The sequence below is a fragment of the Stegostoma tigrinum genome, chromosome 10, assembly GCF_030684315.1.
Source record: "Stegostoma tigrinum isolate sSteTig4 chromosome 10, sSteTig4.hap1, whole genome shotgun sequence".
NCBI classification, from domain to species: Eukaryota; Metazoa; Chordata; class Chondrichthyes; order Orectolobiformes; family Stegostomatidae; genus Stegostoma; species Stegostoma tigrinum.
The window spans coordinates 49,645,830-49,664,230 of NC_081363.1; the positions used below are offsets into that span (position 1 = coordinate 49,645,830).

The window sequence follows — 18,401 nt, forward strand, 5'->3', positions numbered from 1 at the left end:
GGTTAGATCACATGGAATACAGCGAGAACTAGCCACTTGGATACAGGATTGGCTTGAAGGTAGAAGATAGAAGTTGGTGGTGGAGGGTTGCTTTTCAGACTGGAGGCCTGTGACCAGTTATGTGCCACAAGGATCCCGAAACGTCAGCTTCTGTGCTACTAAGATGCTGCTTGGCCTACTGTGTTCATCCAGCTCCACACTTTGTTATCTGTGCTGGGTCCACTGCTTTTTGTCATTTAGATAAATGATTTGGATGTGAATGTTGGAGGTATGGTTAGTAAGTTTGCAGATGACACCAAATTTGGTGGTGTAGTGGAAAGAAAAGAAGGTTACCTCAAAGTACAACAGGACCTTGATCAGATAGGCCAATGGGCTGAGGAGGAGTAGATAGAGTTTAATTTTGATAAATGTGGTGTGCTGCATTTTGGAAAGGCAAATCAGGACAGGACTTATACCTTTAATGGTAAGGTCCTGGGGAATGTTGCTGAACAAAGAGACCTTGGAGTGCAGGTTCATAGTTCCTTAAAAGTGGAGTCCCAGGTCAACAGGATAGTGAAGAAGGCATTTGACATGCTGGCCTTCAGTGTTCAGTTCATTGAGTACAGAAGGTAGGAAGTCATGTTGCAGCTATACAGGACATTAGTTAGGCCACTTTTGGAATACTGTGTGTAATTCTGGTCTCCTAGCTATAGGAAGAGTGTTGTGAAACTTGAAAGGGTTCGGAAAAGATTTACAAGGATGTTGTCAGGATTGGAGGGCTTAGGCTATAGGGAGATTCTGAATGGGCTGGGGCTATTTTCTCTGGAGTGTCGGAGGCTGAGGGGTGACCTTGTAGAGTTTGATAAAATCATGAGGGGCATGGATAGGGTAAATAGCCAAGGTCTTTTCCCCAGGTGGGGGAGTCCAAAACTAGAGGGCATAGGTTTAAGGAGAGGGGGAAAGATTTGAAAGGAATCTAAGGGACAACTTTTTCATGCAGAGAGTGGTGTGTGTATGGAATGACATGGCAGAGGAAGTGGTGGTAGCTGATACAAACACAACATTTAAAAGGCATCTGGATGGGTATATGAACAGGAAGGGTTTAGAGGGATATGGGCCAAATGCTGGCAAATGGGACTAGAGTTATCTAGCATATCTAGTCAGCATGGACAAGATGGACCAAAGGGTCTGTTTCCATGCTGTATATCTCTATGACTAAAACTCTAACAAGGTATCAGGTAGATTCAAGGAATACAAGAGGTATCAGTGAATTTTATCTGCAACTAACCTGTGTTACACAATCTAAAAGGGATGTTTAGAAAAAGAGGTTAGCAGTTGTAGTGGAGTTAGGACCTGACTACAGGTTTTGAAAATTGTATAGTTAATTTCTGTTGATATTTTAGCACATTAGAATGCAAGCTTTTTCATTACTGTTAGCTACAGAAAAACCATCCATAGGACCAGGCAGAGTCCTTATTCAAATGCAAACTGACAAAACAGGAAATCTGGTCTATTTTACATTGAGAGCTTTGACAGAGCCTGTGACCGATGGTGTGCCACAAGGGTCTGTGCTGGGTCCACTGCTTTTTGTCATTTATATAAGTGATTTGGATGTAAACATAGAGACTGAGATGAGATACACATCATAGAGAGAGAAATTTTAGTCTTCAGATGGTGATGTAAAAGGTTTTCAGACCACACTGTAAGGACAAAGTTCCAGGGTGAGACTAACAAACTATTAGAAAAATTAGGGGGATTGAAACAAATGTCAAAAATGTCTCTACCCAAAAAAATTATCCTTAATCTGATGTCATGTGACTCTGGTATAGTTTATGTTCCTGGCAAGGTGCAAGTAAGACTAAATACACTCGAGGGCATGAGTGAATCAAACAGCAAACAGAATCTTTTTCTTTAAAGAAGGGCAATTCTTTTCCATGATTACAATAAACTATTTACCAGCAACTGGAGTAATACTCAGACAGGATCCAACAGCTTACAAATTTGGGAACAAATTTGTCAAGGTCAGCCAACTCTATCTGCAAGAGCGATCAAAATATAATCCAGCAGACTAAGTGTTGGAAAGGTATCACTGACCAGGTCAGCATACATTGTCCACCACAAGACAAAAACAACACTTGATATCAGTGCAAAACTCATTGGTGCGTGGCCATCGAATAGCTTCAACAATTTTAATATGAAGAGAAATACTAAACAAATGCCAGAGGACAACAGTGTGGTGGCCAGGAATTTCAAAAGACACACAGGCTTACATCTCATCCATGGAGTTCAGAACCAGGGATCACAGTCTCAGGATACAGGCCAGGTCTTTTAGGTCTCAGATGAGGAGAGATTTCTTCACCCAGAGAGTGAATTCCCTGACACAGAAACAGGTTGAAACCAAATCATTGAATGTATTTAACAGTGAGTTAGTTATGGTCCTTAGAGCTAAACAGTAGTAGACTCGCCAACTTTAAGGGCATTTAAATGGTCATTAGATAAACATATAGATGATAATGGAATAGTGTAGGTTGGATGGGCTTCAGATTGGTATCACAGGTATTGAGGGCTAAAGGCCCGTACTTCACTGTAAAGTTCTATGTTCTAAAGGAATCAAACAATATGGGGAGAAAACGGGAACTGTGTGATGTGTGGGATGATCAGCCATGACCATACCGAATATCAGAGCACGCTTGAAGGGCCAATTGGCCTACTCCCCCCATTTTCTATGTGTTCTTTCTTTCAAGTATTGTACAATAAAATGTTTACAGAACTAATGATTTCACCAAGATTTCAGGAAAGGCCATGAAAAAGGCTAGCATTTGATTTGTTTAATTTTAAAGGGAAGATATATTTCAACCTAATCAACTATTGTTCAAGAGATAGTAGGAACTGTTGATGCTGGAGAATCTAAGATAACACGGTGTGAAGCTGGATGAACACAGCGGGCCAAGCGGCATCAGAGGAGCAGGAAAGTTTGATGTTTTGGGTCGAGGCCCTTCTTCAGAAAAAAAAGGGTCTCGACCCAAATTGTCAAACTTTCCTACTCTTCTGACGCTGCTTGGCCTGCTGTGTCCATCCAGCTTCACACCGTGTTATCAACTATTGTTCAAGATGGATTGAACTGTCAAAACTTCATTTAATCACAGCAGACTCAGTGATTTTGTTTATATTCATTAATTGGATGAGAGTGTAACTGACATTTATTGTTTACTTCTAGTTGTCCTGAAGGCAGTTAAGAGTCAAATACATTGCTGTGGTTCTGAATCACATGTAGGACAGGCTAAGTAAAAATGGCAGACCTCCTTCCCGAAAGGATATTAATAAACCAGATGCATTTTCACGATAACTGACAGTGGTTGCATGGGTACCATTCGGCTAATCTTTTATTCCAGATTTTCATTGAATTCAAGTTTCACCATCTGCCTTGATAGGTATTGAACTCATTTCCCCCAGTTTAATGGTCTTAGCTCCTGAATCGCTAGCCAGCAACACTACCATTACATCACCAATACACGTAGAGCACCAGAAAGTACTTTTGTGATACACAGTTACCGAGAAGAATTTGTAATGGATAATGAACCTAAATTTGACAATGAGGATTTTGAGAAGGTCACTTTGGCATCAGACAACAACCAGGTGACAGTTTCTCTACTCTATCTTCAGTGTGCTGTGTAGGATGATCAGCCAGGATTATACTAAATAGAGGAGTCAGCTCAAAGGGAGTTGAACAGAGAGTTGGAAAGAGAAGTTGAGCCTGTGGAGCTACTGATGCATGAGGATCAAGATGGGGAATTAACCCTGTTCAGTGACAGAGCAGCCCCATTGACTAGTGGAACTGTCAATGGCAAGGAGGTTAAAAACAGATGTACCAGTTTTAGAACAAAACTTCCATCGAGACCACAAGAGTTTAAACAATGGAGAGAAGCCACAGTAAAAAGCAGTAGAGATGGTACAACTCCAGACATGGGGAAAGCACTCTGCCAACCTTAAAGTCAGGGTGAAAAGTTTGGTTATAGGACAGGAATTCAGAAGCCGCAGTCATCAAACTAACATTCAACGAAACTCCAATATTGTCGGAACACCTGAAGGGATGTTCAGGATCAACAAGAAAGAGAACATTTTCTCTATCCCAGAGGTGAGATCAAGGGTGATCATCACAGCTCATGATAGGGCCAGTTAGATGCTGATAGTGGTGATAATGGAAGAATGATATTAATAAAGACATTAATGATTACAAAGCCAAAAATGTCTACTACTGTAATTATGAAAGAAGTAGGCAGGAACTTAGCTGGAGATTGATAACCTAATTTTTACACAAGTAAATAAAGGAGTTTTAATGTATATATGAAGTGTTAATCCTCACTTACAAATAAGAGGCAAGCAGCCTCAGGGGCAGTGAACACACAGATACCCACAGCCCAAGGTGTTCGAGGCCAGGTATAGTAATGTGCAAGTAGCAGCATTGGCTGAAAGCCCACAATAATGCACATCCAAGAACTGCTAGCCAATCAGAAGCTGACAGTTTCTAAATATGCCAGCTGAGGTGCAATGGTAGCCACCAATGAAGGACCCATCAGGATCAGCAATCGACACACATCACATGTGAACGAGAGTGGCATGGGCATCATGAGACATGGGTACTGGTGAGAAAGAGCAAAAAAGTTGGAAGCAGGAAGAACATTACCACCACCGCCACCTCCCGATGCCAGGTCCCTCAATCAAGCACTGAGCTTTGAGTGGCAGCTCTGGTTCTGACGTAGGTTTGTTGTTATTCATTGTAATCAACAGTCTAGAGTGTGACTTGAACAGTAAAATTCTCAGATTCAACAATCACACAAAAATTTGGCACGAGTTGGCAGTACAGAACAAAATAATTGTTTACAAAACAATTACAATAAATTGAACAGATGTGCTCATGTTTAGTAGGTGTAATTTATTTTGGACGAGTGTCACTCACATGGAGCTGGGATACACTACATTATGTAATGGTTCCCAGTAAAGAAAACTAACAGATAGATGTGGGTAGCTGGTTATCGACTGTTAATAGTGCACAATGTATGAGGTGGTTTTAGGAAAATAAAATTGGGATTTAGGTTGTATTTCTAGAAATGGTGAATTCAAAATGTTGAGAATTATAGACCAGATGGGTGCACAAGAGACTAACTAAACCTTCAAATATTTGCTTAGAATGCTGGGCTTTGAAATTTATGTTGACAATTTTAAAAAGTAAAGACTTAGGGATGATATTGTTGACATTTCTAAAGTTGAATGAATAGGAATACGAGGACACAAAGATGTGACTGCAAACTCCTTTGCCAAATCGAATCTGGTTAGTTTTGAGGAAGCATTTTTTCCACATTATGTGATGAAAATGGAGTAAGCGCAGTACCTAACTTGTTTTGTTTGCAATAAAGGAAAATATTGTTCATTGTTCTAAGTAGATAATTAGTGATTATCAAATTGGTATTAAAAAACAGAATATATATTACCTTGGTGTGGTTCTCCATTGTGGTGTGTTAGAACGTAGAATAGTACAGAAAAATACAGGAACCGGCCCTTCAGCTTACCATGTCTGCACCAACCTTGATGCCATTCTAAACTTATGGCATCTGTCTGCATGATCCATATCCCCCTCTCCCCTGCCTATTCACGTGTCTATCTAAATGCCTGTTAAATTTTGATGACGTATCTGCTTCTACCACCTCCCATGGGCAGTGTGTTCTAGGCACGTATCACCCTCTGGTGGGGGGGAAAAATCATGCTCATGGAGAAGATGTTTTCACAAGTAGGAGAGACTAGGACCTAGGTCACAGCCTCGGTGAAAGGAGGATCTCTTAGATCTGAGAGAGGAGCAATTTCTTCATCTAGAGGTGGTGAATCTGTGGAATCATTGCTGCAGAGGGCTGTGGAGAGCAAGTCATTGAGTGTCCTTAAGATAGCGATAGATACGTTCTTGGTTCTTGATTAGTAAGGGATTTAAAAGTTGTGGGGTGAAGGCAGGAGCATGATTGAGAAACATATCAGCCATGATCTAATAGTGGAGCAGACATGATGGGCTGAATGGCCTAATTCTGCTCCTCTATGTTATGGTCTTATGGTAGACTTCATCCCCTAAGCGCCACTGAGTACGGACTTCTTCAATTACTTGGCTTGCTCACAACCAAGGTTTGTCCAAATTTGTAGTGTTGGCAGTGAAACCTCTCCATATTAATCAGCTCATGAGAAGTCTTAGTTATCTGCAGAGTAACTTGTTGCTGTCAAAACCTTACAGTGTTAGGGGTGAAGCCTGATTGGGTCAATAACTGTGCTGGAGTGAAACAGCAACACTGACTGATGTCAGCAAACCTGACTGGGACGGGCAGTGAGCCTGAACTCAAAAGGCCATAATTTGTGTTCTTGTCACATGCTAGTTTTTGGTGAAAAGCTATTAGATGTGTATGTTATTCCACCTGATTCTGAAAGGTCACTGATGTATTGGTGCATGAACTTCTACAAATGAGTGATGCTGCTGGTTTGCCTCTTAATTATGGCATCCAGACATTGGAGCCCAGAAGGTCCCAGCAGGTTTCAGAGTTTCCAGCCTATAACATTGGGCATTTACTTGCTTGTGTATATGTAATTAGCTGAGAAGAATATAATTTCATGGGAAAATGCATCCTGCTGCTCTGAGCATGCCCCATCCTCTATTAGGCTTGTTGTCACTCGTAAATGTAAAGAAAAAAAACCTGTCAAAATAAAATTCTGTAAAAAATACTAATCAGATCACCAACACATTTTCTTCTTTCCAATACCTGGCCAGATGTAAGGGTGGTGGCCAGTGGTGCTGAAACCAGTCACTGAGAGGTCTGTGAGAGTAGATGTACAGCAATTTTTATTTTCCTTTATCCACCAATGAAAAAAAGTTGGTTTCTACAAATGATGGAAATTAGGGTTTAGTCACGTCATGAAATATTATATATATAATATGAACCCTACTCTAGTTCCTAATTCACTTTAATATTTAAGCCTGGTTATTATATCTAATCATTACTTTTTTTTGCTGACAGAATGATACTGCAGAATATGCCTACGAATCTCCATTTGAGGACTCTCAAAACAGCTTTGCAGCCACGTCCTCAGATCTTAGTGCACAAGATTCCAATAACATGCCACTGGAAATAAACATCGTGACTCAGATAATGTTCCACCTCCCCTTCAGGACCCTACAGTCTTTATAACCTCCCACCCGAAAGTTGAGAAATTATCTCAACAAACTTTCGTGGTGAATGACAATCAGCCATTATGCTAAAAAAAGATAATTCTTTTCTTAATCAGGGCAGTAGTTCTGATGAAACAGAAATGGTTACCAATAACATGATTGATGTTTCCAATATTGATAAATCAAGTATGTCCTTGCATCGAGATAGTCAATTATCTTCTTCTGATCTGCACAATGTACTCCAACAACCTGCTTCTAACACTAATGCCACTGATATGATAGAGGAAATTTATTTCCTGTTGCATCCACTGAAAAGAAAGTCTTCAACTGGTGAGAAAACATTGCAGGAGAAGAAATCTTCCTGTCCAGTCCCTTATGATTCTAATTCGCCAATTGCAGCAAATGATGTGTTGAAAGATGGGTCCAGAGTTGAAATACCCGAATCTTCTTCAGAAAATCAAAGTGACACCTCTTGGAAATCAGATACTCATCTAATAGATTGGATGAAAATCTCAAAAGTCCACAAGATCAGTGTGTTTATACCATATGGACAGTCAATCTAATGCTAGTATGCCTGCTCAGATGCATAAAGTTTTAGAATCATATACTTAGACTGATGAGAAACCATCTCCTGAACAGAATGAGCTATTACTTTCAGTAATAGGTAATGCACTTGTGAGTGATGAAAAAGTGTCTGTAATTCCACTTAATCTTGTTTACTATCCTCATTATGAGGTACCTGTATCAAAGGTACTTGAAGCTTTTTCAGTCACTGGCAGTCCTCAAAAGGAACTTATCCCAGATTTTCAGCAAGACCTGTCACCACTGCCTGATGAAGCTTACCACTCTTGTGCTGAGCTCAATGGTTCATTTTGATTGCAGGAACTTAGTCCAACAATCTCTGAAAAAACATTGTGCACCCCTGACCTTGATCAGATTAACAACTTGAGCAACTCGAACCATGCTGAACCAGTTAAGATTGCTCAGTCATTTTCTTCCTGTAAAAGAACTGAGTTGTCTCAGCTTCTGCCAGTAGCAATGCCTAAGACAGCCAATGAAAGCATGTGAACCCTCTTAATAAATTGTTAGAAGAGGCTAACATGGAAGCTATTAATGAACAATTTTTGGAAGGTAAATCTTCAGTGACAAAGAATGGAGATCTTCAGATATCCAAAAGAGATCATGAAAGGATCAAGAGGAAAACAGTCCAGGTCCAAAGGTAACGAACGTTCATTACATTTGACACCCTGATTTGAGAGGTCCAGTACAATGTTTTGTAAAGCCTTCCTACTCTCATGCAGATTACTGCAATATTTTCGAGGCCTCATTTGTTTACAATTCAAACACTTAACGTTCTACTATTAGTTGCTAGTCATAATCGACCATGGAGTTTCAGAATTCATTGGTTCAAATTCCCAATGGCAGTCTGAGAATTCAAACCCTGTTTTGCTATAATTCTAGAGATAAAAGTGGAAAGTTTCCAATCTCTTCAGGCAGTCTGACCGTTGTGAAAATCCAATTGACTCACTTAAGGTAATTTTAGAGATTGGAAATTAACCATCCTGCTGAGTCTGGTCTACAAATGTCACTCAGTAGCAACAAAATTGTCTTCCTGGTCTTTTGTAGAACTGAGGAGGCTGCAAAGCCAATTAAAACAACAGCTTTAAGTCAAACTTGCTGAGTTTAGTGGTACATTTATGTTGCAAAAGATACCATCTTAACTGCACAGCTAATCTGGAATAGCAATGTAGAAGAATACTGTGAGCACTGACATTGTTACTCATTCCTATGAAATATCAATTGATCTAGCCATCCCTGTGTCCTTAAATATAAACTAGAAAATAAAGGAGAAACATTCTAAATAGACTAATAAAAATAATGGTTACTTGGAAGAATTACTGGACGACTGCCTAGACCTTTGGACAGCAAAATCCAGTTGTCTTTTACGAGATATTTGGGAGATTTTAGCAATGAAAACTGTCAATTGTTTTTAAATTGACAACTAATCAGAACAAACTGTTTTAAAATGCACTAAATTGTTTTTAGTTTAATTCAGAATTTCAGGATAACATAGAATCATAGAATTTTACAGTACAATAGGAAGTCATTGAGCCCCTCATGTCTGTACCGTCTCGAGAAAGAACTAGCCAGTTAGTCCCATTCTCTAGCCTTTTCTCCCTCTAGATTCTCGATCTAGATCTAGTCCTCTAAATTCATCACTTTCAAATACCCAGCTCTCCTTTGAAACCATTCACGGAATCCACCTCACCACTCCCCTGGGCAGCACACTCCAAATCCCAACAACTCTGTGAGCAAAAAAGATTCCCCCCATCTCACTCATAGCTCCCTTGCTGACAATCCCGAATCTGTAAACCCTAATTACCGAAATATCAACAAGTGGAAACAGAATATCTTTCTTTACCCGGTCAAAGTGGTTCCTAATTTTGAACACCTCCATAAAGTCACCTCTTAATCTCCCTGAAGCAGAAAAGATTAGGCCAGTTTTCCTATCCTTTCCTTATATCTAAAATCTCTTATTCCTGGCATCACTGTAGTGAATCTCCTTTGCTCTCTCCCCAGGCTTTAACATACTTCCCCAAATAAAGGGCTCAGAACTGAACACAATACTCCAAACTTGGTCCAACCAATGACCTGCAGAGTCATGGCATCACTTCCCTGCTTCTATACTTCGCTTGTAAACTGAAGGATCCTGTAAATTTTTCCAACAACTGTTGCAACCTGCCTGGACACCTCCAGAGATCCACGCTCGTAAACCTCAAGGTTTCTCTGCTCCCACAAGACCATCAAAGCTGTACCACTTGAGCCTGTATTCTCTCTCAACATGCATTCCCCAAAAGTGCAATACCTCACATTTCTCTACATCAAACTTCACCTGCTAAATGTCTGCTCATTTGGCCAAATTGTCATATCAACATTGTCAACACGATATTATCAACATCAGTATGATTGGAACAGCGACTGGTAGTGAGTCTTTCTGAGAAACATAAACTGTATGGAAAAAGACATAGATGAAGATTAGAAGCAAATTTTGATTTGGAAGTAGAAAGCAGTTGAAATAAAAATCAGCAATGCACAAGTTTTTGGAAGACTTTTGAGTTGTGTTGTCTAGAGCTGTCATAATTAGGCTGATTTTTCTATCCTTTCCAGGCATTAGACACCAGATTTTGTAATTGCTGCCAAGTCAAATGGAAGATTTGGAGAAGATGTGGAGAGTTACGGTGGTGGTCCAGAACAGCCAACTGATACTGAAGATGGGCAAAACACTGTCCTGCAAAGTTCTGTGATTTCATGGTTGGTTCCTATTTCTATCTGACTTTTTGCCCTTCTCCTCTTCTTGTTTAGCAGTTAACTTTTCCATAGACTTTTGCTTCTAATGTACAATCAGCAACCAGAACAACAACTTGTATTTGATATGGAATACTTAATGTAGTAAAATTGCTCCAGACATCTCAAGCTTCATGGAAGCTAAATAAGACATAAATTGACATTGGGACAAAAAGGAGCAATTGGACTAAGTGACCAGAGGATCATCATTATCTCTTTTCCAAATAAAATTGCAAGCCATAAAACAGATTTTTCTTTATTAAATAACCAATTTAACTCTTTTCAAACTGATCTCTTGTCTGATACTTGATTTGTGTTTTTTCAGTTCACCCAGTTTAGTAAGTGCTGAAAAATCGCAAGAGAACAGCAGTTATGATATTTTCACCAGCCATAAAAATCACAGCCATGAGTTACTCCTGAAAGCAACGGTGAGTGAAACAGACTAGGAGCTACAATGTGGTTGGGTTAAGTACTAGCAGTACTTAAGTACTGTCTAGCAGACAGGTCCCATTAACTACGAGAAGTAGATTTTTCAATTCATTTCTCAATGCTTTTAAAAGGGAGGACTTCAGAAATTCTGAGTTTGGGAGATTTTGTTAAATTAGGTACAGTATTTCACTGAGTGTGTCTGCTTAGATTATGTACTCATGTCTTTGGACTGGGACATGAGTACAGCATACAATTTAGTCCCCTTTCTTGAGGAGGGACGCAGTTGCATTAGATGCAGTTGCATTAGATGTTCCCTGGATTGATTCCAGAGATGAGGGATTTGTCTTATTAAAACAGATTGAGCAGTTTGTCTGGAGTTCAGAATGCTGTCTGGAGTTTAGAAATATGAGTGGAAATCTGACTGAGGTATATAAAATACTACAGGGGTTTGATAAAGTAGATGTAGACAGGATGTTTCCTGTTGTGGGCTAATCTAGAATGAGAGATCGCAGTTAAGATAATGGGTAGCAGATTTAAAGAAAAGATGAGAAGTTACATCTCTCAAAGGATCATGAATCTGTGGAATTCACAACCACAGTGTGCAGTGCCTACTCCTGCTCCAAGTACTTGTGTTTCTTGCCAATTATTTAAACCTAACAAGATTCTCTATTACTGATAAATATTGCATTTGACCTATAAATCTTGTCTGTTGCTCTGCCTTCCTCAATGTGGTTTGCTCCTGTAAAATAACTTTTTTATTGTCCCTTTTCATTCCAGATGAAAGGCCTCTGCCTTCAATACTTTCCTATTTCCAAATATTCACTCCCTACTCCCTTGAAGATAGCTGCAATGTGTACTAGTCACTAAGAGTCTTTGGACAGCATCGTTCAAGCCTATAACCACTAGCATCATAGAAATATATTGCTTTTTCTTCACGTCTAATGACAGTACATAGACAGGCTTTTCAAGAAAACAGCTCACCTCAGTTTCTGAAGAGCAACTAGGGATGGGCAATTATTGTTGGCCCAGTCAGCAACATCCACATCCTGTGAATGATTAATAGACAATATTACAGATGAACCCACTGTACATGTCGTGTTCACTTTTTTGTTGTTTCGTTTAATGATGGCAGTTGTAAAAAGCTAAAACCTTAAGACTTTATTACAGAATTTTAGTGCAAAGAGAGAGGATCCTGACTTGCCAGCCAGTGATAGATGCCTGAACTGCTGGCAGTGCATCATCCTGACCAAGGAAATTCTACTGGAGGTAGTCAACTGGGCCTTCACCAGAAACATCATAAGAATTACCACAGCTGCTCTTTTGTGTTCTGAAAAATATAAGAATGGATCGCTGTTTGTGGGAGGAACACAGCAGGCCATGCAGCATGAGAGGAACAGGAAAGTTTATGTTCTGGGTCAGGACCTTTCTTCAGAATGGGGGGGTGCAAGGGATCTCAGAAGTAAATAGAGGAGGGATGGGATTGGGGAAGGTAGGTGGGATGGTTATAGGCGAGTGCAGGTAGGGAGTGGTGGGGATTGGTCAGTGAGGTGGGAGGGGCAGATAGGTGGGATAGAAGGAGGACAGGTTGTGTCAGGTTAAGGAGGTGGGGATGAATGGGAGGGCTGGACATGGGATGAGGCCAGGGGTGGGGAGATTTTAAAACTGGTGAAATCCATGCTTAGGCCATTGGGCTGTAGGATCCCAAGGCAGAATAGGAAGTGCTGCTCCTCTAGTTTGCAGTGGCTGCATTGTGACACTGGAGTAGGCCCAGGATGACTCCGTTCTTTACCCCCCAGTCCAGGAACTCCCCACTTTTGTCTTGAATGCCACCCACGCCCTCCATTGACCCAAAACGTTCCTGCCCCTGCCTTCCTGTTCCTCTGCTGCTGCCTGGCCTGCTGTGCTCCTCCAGCTCGACACTGTGTTATCTCTGACACCAGCATCTGCAGTTCTTGCTATCTCTTGCTGTTTGTTGGAGCTTATTTGCCATTGCTCTTCCATTACAACAATGACTAAATTTCAAAACTACTTAATTGACAATAAAATGCTTTAGTATGAGATGCAGTTCCCGATTAGAATTTATAGGTTGAAGGTGAGAAACAGGAAAGGAGCAGTGACCTTGTTGGGTATTTTATTGTAGACCTCAACATAGTGGGGAGAAAGTAGAAGATAGCATTTATAGACAGATTATGGAAATCTGAAGGACAAGTAAAGTTGTGATAGTTGGTGATTTTAATTACCGTAGGGTAGACTGGGAGATAAAAGTAAAGTGTGAGGCACAAAAGGGGAGAAATTCCTTCAATGCATGTAGGAGAACTTTTTGCAACTGTACATTTCCTGTTCCACAAGGGAGAGTGCTGTGCTGCATCTGGTCCTAGGAAATGAGGCTGGCCAGGTGGAGAACATTAGAGTAGGGGAGTATTTTGGAAATAGCGATCATCCAATAATCAGGTTCAGTATTAAGTTGGAAAAGGATTAAAAATAAATATCAATGAGGCAATCAGACTGGAAAAGGGCAGATTTTAGTCGTCTGAAAGTTGAATTGAGTATGTTGATTGAAAACGCATTTTAGTGGATAAAACAGTAAATGGAAAATGGGAGCATTTCAAAAGGGAGACGAATGGATTGCAAGCCGGATACCCATGAGAAACAAAATAAGGTGTATCCAAAGCTAAAGTACACTGGATGATTAAGGATATTGATGAGAAAATAAAGAAGAAAAAGGAAGCTTATGATACATGCCAAAATAATAATGGAAATAGAAATTTGAAGAACATCCCAAATGCAGGATAGAGGCTCAGGCTGCAGTAAGGAAGGCTAAGAGGAAGCATTGAGTTTTTGAGGCAGTTACTAAAAAGATTGATAATGGCAGAGCAGTAGACCTTGTTTATTTGGATTTTAGTAAAGGCTTTGACAAGGCTCCGCGTGGTAAACTAATTAGTAAAGTTAGGTCACAGAGGATTCAGGGTGAGCTTGCCAATTGGACACACAATTGGTTTAACAGCAGGAGACAGCGTAATGGTGGAGGGTTGCTTTTCAGACTGGAGGCCTGTGACCAGCGTTGTTGCAGATGGCTTGGTTCTGGGTCCTCTTTAGTTTGTAATTTATATGAATGATTTGGATGAGAACACAGAAGGCATGGTTAGTAAGTTTGTGGACAGCACCAAAATTGCTGGTATAGTAGACAGTGAAGAAGGTTTTCTAAGATTACAGAGAGATCTTAATCAAATGGATAAATTGGCTGAAAAATGGCAGATGGAATTCGATCTGGATAAAAGCGAGGTATTGCATCTTTGTACATAAACAGGTAGGGCTTACACAGTTAATGGTAGGGCCTTGAGTAATGTGTAGAACAAAGGGACTGAGGGGTTCAGGTGCACAATTCTTGGAAGTTTGCGTCATGTATAGACAGGGTGGTTAAAATGCGTTTGGCACAGTCGCTGCCTTTGCTCAAACCTTTGACTATAGGAGTTCAGTCGCTTCACCTGACGAAGGAGCAGTGCTCCGAAAACTTGATATCAGATATACCTAGCGAGTTTTGAGAAGATTTGTACCTCAGGTTGAGGTTCTGGATGTGAGTTTGCTCGCTGAGCTGGTAGGTTAGTTTTCAGACGTTTCATCACCATTCTAGGTAACATCATCAGTGAGCCTCCGACGAAGCGCTGGTGTTATGTCCCGCTTTCTATTTATCTGGTTAGGTTTCCTTGGGTTGGTGATGCCATTTCCTGTTCTTTTTCTCAGGGGATGGTAGATTGGCTCCAAATCAATGTGTTTGTTGATGGAGTTCCGGTTGGAATGCCATGCTTCTAGGAATTCTCGTGCATGTCTCTGTTTGGCTTGTCCTAGGATGGATGTGTTGTCCCAATCAAAGTGGTGTCCTTCCTCATCTGTATGTAAGGATACGAGTGATAGTGGGTCATGTCGTTTTGTGGCTAGTTGAAGTTCAAATCAACTAGCCACAAAACGACATGACCCACTATCACTCGTATCCTTACATACAGATGAGGAAGGACACCACTTTGATTGGGACAACACATCCATCCTAGGACAAGCCAAACAGAGACATGCACGAGAATTCCTAGAAGCATGGCATTCCAACCGGAACTCCATCAACAAACACATTGATTTGGAGCCAATCTACCATCCCCTGAGAAAAAGAACAGGAAATGGCATCACCAACCCAAGGAAACCTAACCAGATAAATAGAAAGCGGGACATAACACCAGCGCTTCGTCGGAGGCTCACTGATGATGTTAACTAGAATGGTGACGAAACGTCTGAAAACTAACCTTCCAGCTCAGCGAGCAAACTCACATCCAGAATCAGATATACCTGGTGGACTATACCTAATACCATGAGACTGCTGACTTCTACCAAATCAGAAGATGGTGACAATGGCCTAGTTGAAAACATGGGTGTTGAGAAACTGAGCAGTATAGTGACAGATAAAGAAGCAGTGTTAAAAAGGCTGACAAACTCCACACAGAGGAGTCACCAGGCCCGGATGGCACGCATCCGAGAGACTTAAGGGATCAAATTGTGGAACCATTGACAGAACTTTTCCAGGCCTTTCTGAACACAGGACTAATGCTGAGGACTGGAGGATAGCAAATGTGATACCATTGTTTAAGAAAGGGACAAAGGATCATCCAGGAAACTACAGACCTGTCAGTGCGACATCAATAGTGGGAAAAGTGATGAAGGCCATAATATGGGATAAACTTAGAGAAAATTTAAGTTAACACTAGACTGTCAACATGGCTTTGTCAAGGGGATTTCATGTCTGACAAATTTAATTGAGTTCTTTGACAGGGTGACAGAGTCAATGGATGAAGATAGTACTGTGGATGTTGTGTACTTGGACATTCAGAAAGCACTTGATATGGGGCCATGTGGCATGTTAGTTAGCAACTTAGAAATGTTTGGCAATGATGGGTCTTTGGCAGTATGGATTAGAAATTGACAAAAGAATAGGAAACAGAGAGTAGGCATAGATGGGTATTTCTCAGATTGGAGAAAAGTTGAAAATGCTGTTCCCCAGTGATCGGTGTTGGGACCCTTGCTTTTTCTTATTTATAGTAATGATTTTGAGATGGGTGTTGAGGCCAAAATCTCTAAATTTGCAGATGATACTATGCTAAGGAGAATAATAAATTGTGAAGGTGACATTGAGCGACTTCAGAGGGACCGTGACAAGTTGGCCAAATGGGCACTGAGCAGATGAATTTGAATGCAGAGCAATATGAGGCAATGCATCTTAGTAGAAGAAACATTGACAGACAGTACAGGCTTAATGGCACAATCTTGAGGCGAGCACAGAAGCAGAGGAACCCTGGGGTTCACCTGCACGATTCTCCGAAGGTGGCCAGCCAAGCCGCAACAGCCGTCAAGGTGGCCTACAGGATCCTTGGTTATTTTAAATAGGGGCATAGAGTATAAAAGCAAAGAAGTGATGCCACACCTCCACACATCAGTGGTCAGACCACACCTGGAGCAGTGAGTTCAGTTCTGGGCCCCCATCTAAAGAAAGATGCCAAAGGTGAGGAGAGAGTTCAAAAGAGATTCACTAGAATGATACCAGGAATGAAGGACCCCTGATAAAAGAAAAGATTAGAATTTGGGCTTATTCTCATTGGAGCAAAGAAAATTAAGAGGTGACCTTATTGAGGCGTTCAAAATTACAAACAACTCCGATGGAGCAAAGAAGCACAGTCTGTTTGCAAAGGTCACAATTTCAAGATTATCAGCAAACGAGCCAGAAGTAAGATGAGGAGAAACTTCTCCACTCAGAGAGTTGTCAGGATTTAGAATGCACACCCCGTGAGAGTCGTGGAGGCGGACTCCATCGGAAGTTTCAAACGAGAGCTGAATATATGTTTGAAAGTGGTGAAGTTGGAGGGTAGGACTAGTAGGATAGCTATTTCCTGAGCCAGTACTGACACGATGGGTCAAATGGCTTCCTTCAGTAATGTGAAAATCTATGATTTTGGTATGTCCTGGGTCTGAAAGGACATGGTAAAATTAACTTTTTTTACCTTTTGGAAGGGTTTAGCATTTAACTTTTATGTTTGGAAACAAAACATTGAATCTCCTTGTGATTATATGATGGCCAAATGGTCCCCACTTTTGCTTCTGATTAATCCAAGTCCTGTTGGAGATTGGGAAGTACATGAACTCCATACATAGTTCCCAATTGTAGCCTTCCCCCTAATGTTTCCCTAGTTTTGGCAAGGCTGGAAAAATTCTTGGCCAATCCAAAACGGTGAACCAAGGGGCCTACATGCTGGAAATAAGCTGGTAGGACACAGAATATTTGAGCCTCAAATTAACAGCAGCATCTTGTTTCTTCCTCAGGATGAACAATGTTCAAGTGATTCAGAACAACACTCAATTAACCAAGATGAAAAACTGATTCAGCATGAGCACTGCCCTAATCCCAATGTACTATCAATGACAAGACAACGTAAGACTCGGCCCAAGGTAGCCTGCATGGTAGACTGTGATGAATGAACATTTTCCAATATCTTGAGTTGGTGACTCACGAAGAGCTGCCTTGACATTTATAAGTTATCATGCATTAGAATAGCAGCAGCGCATTTGATCTGGAGATAGCAGGAACTTTAGATGCTGGAGAATCTGAGATAACAAGCTGGATGAATACGGCAGGCCAAACAGCATCAGAGGAGCAGGAAGGCCAACACCCTAGACCCAGACCTCACACAACATTAAATGTTGCCTTCATTTACACATATACATTGTACAATTCACACATTCACATAAAAAATTAAATATAGTCAATCCCTTCACCCAATGCCGAAATGCCTTTTCATAACATTTTGTTTCTTCAGTTACAATAATGATATGAAAGGCCATTAAGCTCACAGAAGTACTAAGATTACGATGCTAATTTAAAGTCACAGACTGAGTTGTTTCTCAGGGTGGATTTTAAATGATTCACTGAAGATCTTGTTTCTTAAAAATCAATGATATTTTACAATTGTCATTTTACTGTTTCATTATTTCTGTTTTGTTTCATTTGATTTGTTACTTCACTGATTTAAAGAAAATCTGGCTATTTTAGATAATTAGCAGAGGCAGTCCCATATTAATAGCTTGTTTTTAGTCCTCCCCTAAATAAGCAGTAATGTCACCCACACTTCAGAAACTTGTAATTTGCCTATATTCGTATTGTCAGTAAATGGAAAACAATATTCTCAATGCACATATCTCCCTCAGGAAGATATTTTGTTTACAATTGTGCCATTGATAATTAGAGATTTAATTAAGAATTTAAAAAAACATGCTGGAAACACTTAGCAGGTCAGGCAGAAGAAATGCTGAATATAAAAATAATGATTATGCACACAAACTGAATTTTAAGGTAATTATTACTCTTGGACTAGTTCTCTCTTTGTTCATGTAAGAGATGAACTTTGCACAGCATTTCCCA

General features: G+C 40.5%; 1 protein-coding gene across 3 annotated transcripts in view; it reads right to left on the bottom strand.

Annotated features, from left to right (window-relative positions):
* slc35f4 (solute carrier family 35 member F4) overlaps window positions 1-18,401 on the bottom strand; it is a 174,346-nt gene that overhangs the window by 92,982 nt on the left and 62,963 nt on the right. Inside the window, exon 2 of one of the 3 annotated variants that reach the window (XM_059649442.1) lies at window positions 11,933-11,997. The exons of the other annotated variants lie outside the window; for them this stretch is intronic. The gene's annotated coding sequence lies outside the window, so the exon portion shown is untranslated. The remainder of the gene's footprint in view (window positions 1-11,932; window positions 11,998-18,401) is intronic. 3 annotated transcript variants of the gene reach the window in all.